Genomic DNA, 10,681 nt, shown 5'->3' with positions numbered 1-10,681 from the left:
ATCAAAGGTTCTACCACAGTATACCGATGAACTGAGTAAACCGTGAATTTGTACGTTTTAGAGTTCCTTATTTTCATGTGTTCTTTTTTCCACTCCGGTATTGCGCATTCAACCTTCTGACAAGGCTATACGAAACAAGGAAACAGTGCACACGAATCAATATGCTATGAACACACCAAACTTAAACCTGCACTAACTGCAGGGGACATTTTTTTCATCAAATAACCAAATATGTATTCACTAAAAATGTATCACTTACTTATAAAAAAGACATTGTATCTGTTAATTAGTGGCCAATATTATCTGTAGGTAGTGTAGTAGCAAGTTTAAATCTCGCTAGGTTTTGCATCTATCGCCATGTTAAAACTGTGGTGTCATTTTTTCAATCAGACAACCACAATATATTCATTGAAAATTGTTAAGATACCAATAATTAGACATCAATCATTATTTTATATTGTCCATAAGTAGTACAGAAACAGGTTGATGTCGTGATCGCCGTTGAGGGCGCTGCTTTTGGTTGTGGCTTGATTTATCGTGTCTACAGATACAAAAATACATTACCCACAGATGATGCAATACTGTTCACGGTGTACGATATTACGAGTAAGTTATTACATCTATTTAACAAAACATTTTTTTAAAAACCTTTCAAGTTGCAGTTCGTGCAGATTTAACCTGATTACGTCTGAGTTATTTGGACGAAGGCTACGTAGCCATCTGACGTACGTACAAAATCACTTTTTTTTCTTAAACTCGGCGTTTGGTTATTTTACTTAAATTGTATAAATTCATGTTTCTCCTACAAAAGTACAAGTCCCTAATAATTGAAGTATTGACATAATTATTTCTGTTGCCAAAGACTAACGTTCAATAAGTTTCTTTTAATTAACTGAGAGACATTTTATCTTGTAATACGAACACGTGTCTTCATATGCGTTGGTGTTGGCAGAATACTTAGTCTGGAATGCCAACGTAGTCTCTAAACCACATCAAGTCAAAGTCCCTCAATCAGCACTAATCAGTAAACCCCAACTGCTATAGTGATGTAAACAGTGTATAAATATAATCCTGAGCTGACAAATATTGGCCATTTAATGTAACTGCCCCAATAAACAGTAACTTTATGAGGGACTGTGTTATTGGTTAGAATTTTGTGATTGATTAACAAAGACATGATGTTAATGACTGTGGGTGGCTGTGGATGAATTTTAAATTACATCTCATGCATTTCAGGATTTCTAGATTAAAACGACTTTGACTATATTGTGAGTGGAGGTATTGCACGCCCTCACACGACCCGGTAACAATTTGAATTAGCCCTGTCAATAGAAATGCGGAGATAAGAGCACGGTTTCTAAGTACAAATATCGTGGAAAGGTTGAAAATGACAAAATGAGAAAAACAATAAAAGATATGTTTCTTACATAGAGGGCGCTCTGATATATGCCGTCATCGAGTTTGTCTTTATATCAAGTAACTGTGGTGAATCGATATCTTTGAAATAAAAGACGCCTTTAAAATAACCGAAAAATCCATAAAAATGCACAAATTTCACTCCAGTTGTCCTTAATACACGTGTTTTCCAATTTCATTTGAAACATTTTTTTTCAAAAACCACAAACCACCTGAAAGAAATTCTTTCCTTTTTTGAAGCCAACAGTTACAAAAAGTGTGGCTTCATACGTAGACTGGAGTATTCGATTCTCCCATCACGATTGGTCACTTTGTCGTAAACGCTATGTAAACAACCACCTAAATCCCATTGCCACGAATTAAACGTATTTGAAAATTGTCATCGCAAATTGTCATCGCGTGATTTTAGACAATGGGTTGATGTTTACTTTTTCTCTTGTGTAACAATATTTTATTGCAATGACGTAAGGAGTTACAAAAGGAGCGAGCAATCATATCGGTATATCGTTAACTGTGCGTGGGTCATTTTATAGTTATATTTGGTTACAACTTTGATTTGATATCTGGTTGCTAGACAACGCAACATTGATGTTGACAACCAACCGGTGTTGATATTCAATAGGCTCTGATGACCCGTCGAAAAGACCTTATGCCTTGTTCAAGAAAACGCTAACCCTTTCTCAGATAAAATCAAGATGGAGGGGTCAAGATGCAATTTTCTTTTAAATAGAGAAAATCTTATCTCCAAATTGTAATACCCATATTTACCACCACAAAATGACTTGGAAACAAAATGGCGACCAACTAAATTTCTTTGACGAAAGGGCCAGGACAGACTTTTCATACACCAAAGTTTGGGGTGATTTGAGCTACATTTGTATTTTAATATTTCAACAACGTGATCGTTTGAATTTCTGACTTGGTGGTCAACTTGAACTTGATCGTAGCACAGTCCGAGGTTTTTTGTACAAGACGACCTTTGAAGTTTTCTGCATATGCACATATATGGCCCTATAAAGTTGGAACTTACAGAAACACAACGGTTCGAATGACTGGGATATCTTTGAACGTCGTTCAAATTATTAGCATGGCATGTCATCAATTATGGTTTTAAAGAGAAAGACAGCTGGAAAAAAAAACACTTTGGCTACACACTAGAGAATATTGTGGTACGTTCCTAGTACGTTGTTTTATTATTATTAAAGCTGTAATTTAGGTATACTTTATTATGTGTTGTAACTTTGAACATGAAACCATTCCATCATGTATAGATAGTTATTGAGGTACCTTTACAGCTAAAATGGTGTTGGTTTGGTGTTTCACTTATGTAACATGACATTTATTACACACCCTTAGACAACTTCTAATGCAAAAGTAATAATTACATAGGTGCCACTGAGTGCACAGTGGGTAGAAGTGGTCAGGTTGATATGTTGATTATCAGTTAGAAAATAAAGAATTGCAGCCATTAAAAATCATCAAGTCCATGTGTAATGTTTTCATTAGAAGCCTGTTTTACTGCACTGTAAAAGAATAGCAATGTTTATCAGTTTTCAATGTGATGGGGCAAAGGATCCTGCTATGTTTATTGTGTCTCTGTTATTGTTAGGCTAGAGTTGAAATATGTCTATCTTTGCGTCAAAAATGTAATGTCCCATGAATGAAACACCAAGCCAACATCATTTTAGCTATAATATCTCCGTAAAATATATCTAATATAACAATAGTAAAGTTATTAACAAGGTCAGGAAATTACTGTAGCTGACCTATATGGTATAGGCTGTAAGATTAAAATAACAAATGAATTGATCAGTAATCCAGGCTACTCTCTCATCAGTGTCAAATTAAAATGACAAATTACAGAACAGCTGTCTAAAACAACTAAATACAAGTTTGTAAAACACCACTACAGTATAGAGTTTCATTAGCATTACATCTCTGTCTTCAATACATTGTTGTAGAGAGATGGCCATTCGTCACCGTTATGTGGATAGATAGACAATTTCTGGAACTTTTTGAAATATTCCCGTGGCTGAGTTTCACAGGCTAAATTTTGATCAACTGTGGGTAAGTACTGCATATTGAAACAAAATTATCAAAATTACTAATACATAATGTATAACGAATGTACATATGTAGTTTGGATGCCAACGTCTAAAGTGAGTAATTGGGGGCATAAATCGTTACGATACCGTATTTGAACTAAACTAGTACATCTATTATACACACACGTTAGAAGCGAATCTTTGTCGCTCGATATTGTTACGTAGCTATGCTTGACTATGCACACAGAGGCTTGGCAACAGAATTTGTGTTTTTATCGATTTTTTGCTACCACATTCTAGCAATAGTTAACATTTTTCAGTTTTGACATACATAAGTGTACTGCAAGATGAAAGAAAAGTAACAACCAGGCTATTTCAAAAATTTGTGACCACTGAAATTTTTTTTCTTGATTTTAACTGAGAATGGCGGGGTTTTTTCTACGTTGTTTGCACTTCGATCTTCTTACTCGCTAACTAGGTAACGATTAATTAAGGTCGTACCCATCACGATAAATATAGATTTCGCTGGGTACAAATCAAGGTACGATTGATGAAATATCAAGTGATTATTTTTTCATTTTTTCTTTGCTTGCTATTGTTTAATGTATGATGTGATCTATGGCGTGATCTCTAAGAAACAAATTTCAGAGTTAATTTTAGAATAAGATGGCACACTTGAAACTTTTCCAGGTCTCTATATTAAAAAGATAAAAAGACGAGACTTTAATGTAACCAATTAAACCTGAAAGACCCAGTTTCTACTTATGTAATATGCTCCACCCGTAAATAGAGCCACAGGCACTCGAATCAATGTGTATGATTTTTAAAAAAATGTATAGTGAATAAGAGCTCTTATTCATATACACAATTTTCCTCCCCAAATCATACAGATTGATTCGAGTGCTCTTATTCACTATACATTTTTTTAAAAAAATCATACACATTGATTCGAGTGCCTGTGGATAGAGAATTCTCGCAAACCAGAGTTATTATTTCTACCACATACATTTGGAAATACCTGTGGGAGGCTCGTTAAGAATGTTGCCGTAAAACAGGCTGTGGTTCCGGTTTGCGACGATGAGATAAAGAGTAGTTAGATACCACTGACTGGATCTTTCACGAAGATCTCACGCCCACATCCAGTGGGGGGGGGGGGGTACTCCCCTTATTTTAGTATACGTATATATTGCCGCCCTTTGGGATGAGTTTTCTAGCCCTTTGGTCTAAAATGGGGTCTGTTTTTTTCGAGCTGAAGAGTCTAAAATGGCGTCGACTTTGCATTATTTTCGTTTCGTCCTTTACCAAATCATGATTGCCCCAAAATGTTGCCTCCTAAGGAAAATGCATTTTGTCTAAACTTACATTTTTTAAAAACCTGTAATGGTCTAAAATGGGGTATTGATTTTTGGTCGAAGTGGGTCTAAAATGGGGCCTGGAGTTTCCAGCCTTGGCCACACACCCCTACCAGAGCTGGCCACTGCTACCCTCGGGCCCCACATATCGAACTTGAGTCGAACGAAACTCACTATATTCGTACTTCCACAAACTTATGAAATCCAAGATGGCGGAAGTGTCATGCATACCAATGTAATGAGGAAGATGTATGGCCAAATATTGACCTTTTAACCCTACATTATTTTAATCCCCTGTCATCACTGATCATGTTTGTGTTAAAACTTTCAACAGGGAGTGTGAGTTTTGGAATGTGTTATAAACATTTAGGTAAAAATGCGCCCATCATTCCGGACAACGTTGTTTGTTTTTCCTTCAATACCACTAGTCTAAACTGGTACAGTATCACGTATTAATACTTTATTAATACTGTACCAGTTTAAGCCTGGAGTCCGTATTCACCATATCCGATTTTAATCAGATTGATTTAGAGCATAGAATTCGATGTATGGACCAATTACATGTAATTAATTGAAAGCGTCTTGTAGGAACGCCGCGTTGTTTACATTGTATAAGCATAGGTAAGCATAGACCCTCCAGGGTCTATGGCATAAGTAAGAGACGGTGACATCAATTGACGAGTTCGACTTTTGGCGGGACGGTCCTGCTGTTTTTAAAAACCATGGCATGAGAAATATTGTTGCAATATGGCTTTACAATACACGGAATCCCAGATACAACAGCAGTTTACATTTAATAACAGGACAGGAAACAAAAGTGTAAACATGATGAGACGAAACTTTTCGATCATTTCAAGGACTTTGGTTGACACTTGTGGGTCAAGGGTCAGTCAAGGGGCGGAACTCGTCAGAGGGCGGACTAATCATACTATAAATACCATAACTGTTAGAGAAGTACTGAAATTGATAAGATTAGTGTTGTAAACATGGGATAAACAATCTGTTATCATTTTAAAGTCCTTTGTTTTATAATCTTAGAGATTGGGCTAAAAAAACGAAACTAAATATCGTGGGGTCAATGCACGGAGAATGTATCTGTCAGGGTTTCTGTCAGGTGCAACAAATATGTCTTTGTCTACCTGTTCTGAGACGGTCGAGCGAAAATTCAAAACGTCAGTTAGGAGAGCTGAAATAGTGTAGTAGTGTTAGTCCTTCAAGACTACAGGTAGGCTACAGTTAGGATAGCTGAAATAGTGTAGTAGTGTTAGTCCTTCAAGACTACAGGTAGGCTATAGTTAGGATAGCTGAAATAGTGTAGCAGTGTTAGTCCTTCAAGTCTACAGGTAGGCTACAGTTAGGGTAGTTGAAATAGTGTAGTCCTTCAAGTCTACAGGTACATGTAGGATAGCTGAAATAGTGTAGTAGTGTTAGTCCTTCAAGTCTACAAGCAGGCTACCTACCTACCTGTAGTCATGGATGTATACCGCCTTGCTGTAGTCTTGTTGAAGGACTAATGGAATAATGCTACTCTAGTACACTGTTTCATTTATCCTATAACTGCTTTTTTTGTTTTGTTGACTACGTCTCCAACGAGCGAAACAAAAATCGCAAATCAAAATGGTAGTTTAGGCCGGGAGTTAGGATAGCTGAAATAATGTTGTCACAGTAGTTTTTCATAATCTAGTGCCATCCTTCATCGAGTCTTAAGATCTCTCGTCGGGGTTAGAGATGGTTCGATACCACATTGGCACCCACAGACTAGTCTTTCAAGATTACAGGTGAGCTAAGCCTGACTTGATCTGTGTACTGGCACTGGCTATGATTTGGTAATCGTCTTCTTTACATCTGCCAATATTTATAACAGCACAACATTCCCGATTTACGTTGCGATGCATTGATAAGTGTGGAGTAAAGGCTTAAACCTTATGTGTCAGTCTTGTAACCATGGTAACAATGTCCAAAATCATAAACTGTGTGGTGACGTAGGCGAGAATTTGTACCAATTGACCTACAATTAGTTAAGTTGGGAGCTATAATTTATTTCCCCAAAATGGGTTACTAACTTACTACAATTTATTTCTGAAGATTAATATGGCCCGAATTCTAACCTGACACACTTCCATGCCTAAACAGTTCCGGCGTTGCCATGGAGATTGTGGACACCGAGGAGTTCACCCACGGTCATTTTGCTATCACCGAACTGATCAGCTGAATTCGCACGAAACTTCCCTTTAAATACTTTATTGGTAAATCAAAACTTGGTAACACGTGTTGTTCTCGTCAGCTCTGTGTTCTGTAATTTTTCACCAATGACGTTAACACCAGACTACGAAGAGGATGGAATTTTGTCACACATTTGAACAAATGCATATGTCATTCCAGGAATTCGTGTGTTTGCTTAACCTCGTCAACTGTCAAAGCTGATAGTCTAGAGACCCAACGAGATCTTCAGATTCACACCCAAACGGCTAGACTCGAGGCACAGTCACTTGTGAGCTACTATTCTTTTCGAGGATGGTCACCATACAAAACACAAAATACATTTGGTAATGACGTCATTAGGTATTTACGAACATTCAACAATTTCGTCACCGGTGTTTGTATCGAAAAATAACAATAACAGTATGTTTTGAATATCCTCGAATAGAATTTTAGCTCACAAGTGTCTGTGTCTGTAGATTATAAGCCGGAGATAAGCTCAGAATCTTGTCAGTATTAAACATTGAAGCATTTTAACAGTCAAATTTATAACAGGATGCGCAAAAATCGACCACAAATGCTTTGATTTTGGTTTCAAGACTGTTCAATTGTGAAATCTCAGCCTACAAGTGTCGGTGGCCGATCTCACAGCTGCTGATAGACGGCTGCCAGTACTGCTAACGATTGAACACATGTTCCTCGCATCAGCACGGCTTCGGTTCACACGACATACCGGTACTTTGCTGACATTGCATATATATAACGCCCGTATAAGATTACGGGGATAATAACCCTACAAACGGTCATGGTGAATGCTTCTGTAATAAATTGACATATTTCATTTCAGTCCAGTGAATTTACAAACCAAGTTGCAATGAAGATTTCATAAATTATCGGCTCGCTTCATTTTGTCGAACCGGGCTAGCATCAATCACACATTCCACTAGCACAGTGTCATTTCAAACGTTTGGGTTCGATCCAGTGCCACGGATAGCACTAGAATAATTCGAATCCCACCGCTGCCACCATGTAATAAATGAATAATTGGTTCACTTCTAAATCTTGTACGATCAAACTACATGTACTATCATTCCCATATGGGCGTGTGTAGTGATAACATTGTTTAGGGGATTTTTTTTTTGAGAGTTTGTTTGCAGTCAATAGTATGTGTAAACGCCAAGTGGCAATAAATTAGCGAAAAGTCGCTGCTACTCGTAGTCATAATCTTAGACCACTTTTTTTTAGTGGTCTGAGTCATAATAGACAAAATCAAAGGACTAATCATTGTAACAACTCATTCTCACTGGATAGAAAATTGAGATAATCTAAACACCTGTCCACATGATAATCTCGATTCTTATCTTTATTCACTTTAATCTGAGATAATCTATGGGCTAATCTATGTTTATAATCAGCAATATATTCTTAAAAGGTGTTACCGAAAAAAAGGCACAAAAACATTCCTGTCTCTTTTTTGGAACTTCTTTGAAACATAGACGCCTATGTTTGAACATAGACGTTGGAGGCTATGGTTTGAACCATAGACCCTCAACCAACAGGGTCTATGTTTGAACATAGACAATTGTCTATGATTTGAACATAGACGTTGGAGGCTGTGGTTTGAACATAGACAATTGTCTACTATGGTTTGAATATGAAGGCAGGAAGGACAATAGACCCTTCACCAACTCGGTTCCCACCAACCATGGATCTATTATCGCAATAATACATACATGCACAAACTATGGAAGGACTACCTCCATGGTTTTGATGTGTGCTGATCTGACGCCTCGCGTTATCACTTGGTTACAAATGCAGCCGTCTTTGATGTATACCTACAATAGCCCAGAGACATCTTCCTTGTCTGTGCATAGCCTTTGTGAATCTTTCTTTGTCCACGCCCCCCCGGGGGGGTACCACTGGTCAGATCTGGTAGGGGTGTGTGGCCAATGCTGTCAACCCCAGACCCTCTCACGCTACTTACCTGACTCCGGAGTCTGGATGCCAACATGGTCTCCCAACCACTGGAGGTGTAAATCGTAACAACACCGTCTCTGGATACCGTATAGGAACTAGATTACCAACTCTATCAAAGTGAACACACATAGTACTATCTATTGTTTTAGTAAATTGAAAGTTTGTCTGATGCCCTCTCTATTGTGTTCAATTAATGTAGGAAATCACGACCCGCCTTTCTGTCTCATCCCTACAATTCTCGACAGACAATGGCAGAAGTGAATAGAAAAAAACAGTATAATTTGATGTCTCACTGTGGAAACTGTAGCTCAACATTGTATTCCATACCGTCAATATCTGTTTCTGTACGTGATAGTTATGCATGTACTAACAATACTAGTATGAATGATATTCATAGTTCAGTGACCCAGTATGCGATACCAAGCCCACTTATTTCCTGGTCAGTGGTTATGCTATGGATACGTCATAAATTTTGACGCTTTTTGGTAAATTTATCAAAATATGCGAAATTAGGGAAGTGTTGGATACTAATCCGTGTCGATCATTTTGCATGGAAGAACTAGACTGTAAGATACGTTGTATTGTTCAGTTCTATCTATCTACAAGTTCTATCTATCTACGACCCGCCTTTCTGTCTCATCCCTACAATTCTCGACAGACAATGGCAGAAGTGAATAGAAAAAAACAGTATAATTTGATGTCTCACTGTGGAAACTGTAGCTCAACATTGTATTCCATACCGTCAATATCTGTTTCTGTACGTGATAGTTATGCATGTACTAACAATACTAGTATGAATGATATTCATAGTTCAGTGACCCAGTATGCGATACCAAGCCCACCTATTTCCTGGTCAGTGGTTATGCTATGGATACGTCATCAATTTTGACGCTTTTTGGTAAATTTATCAAAATATGCGAAATTAGGGAAGTGTTGGATACTAATCCGTGTCGATCATTTTGCATGGAAGAACTAGACTGTAAGATACGTTGTATTGTTCAGTTCTATCTATCTACAAAGCAAACATAAAGATACTCTCCTGAGTGATAATGATATTCATTGTGTGGAAAGAGTAAACTTTTATTAACGAGAGAGAATTTAATTGCCTCAAAGTAAACAGGCAAATGTAGTTCAAGAAGTCATTTGGAGATGGATCGATATTTTGATATTTACAGAAATTTATTACCAGAGCTCAAACATGACGTGTGAACGAACGTAAATGATGACCTTTCTTAGTTTTAGACAACGGCATATCGTCGTAAACCACAGCCCCTTTTACGGCATCATCCAAGCCGCAGGAAGAAATAACAGCTCTGGTTTGCGAGAGTGACAAAGGTAGTAGGTAGGGTTTTCTAATATGCAAATTATATGTAAAATACATACGTCATTAGTTGTTTCAAACTTTCGATTTGACCAAAGCATAAACCCTACTTTCGTGTTGGGTCTGTGATCAAAGTGTGTAATAACTTTATCTATTTTGCATAGTGTCGTGGAATCTAGAAACTACCTCCTTGCCAAGCACCCATACTAATTTCAATAGGTGATACCGACACAAAATCCAGGTACCTTTATCCCTTTGGTCAGCTTGTTTGACATGACCCGCGAGTAGACCAGATATGACACTTATTTCAAAAATTTCTTTGTCTTCAGTTGTGTACTGTGACACCTTGAATTTGACATTGAATTTGCCAA

This window comes from Glandiceps talaboti, chromosome 22 (assembly GCF_964340395.1).
Source record: "Glandiceps talaboti chromosome 22, keGlaTala1.1, whole genome shotgun sequence".
NCBI classification, from domain to species: Eukaryota; Metazoa; Hemichordata; class Enteropneusta; family Spengelidae; genus Glandiceps; species Glandiceps talaboti.
Note: the sequence above shows the minus strand (reverse complement) of the source record.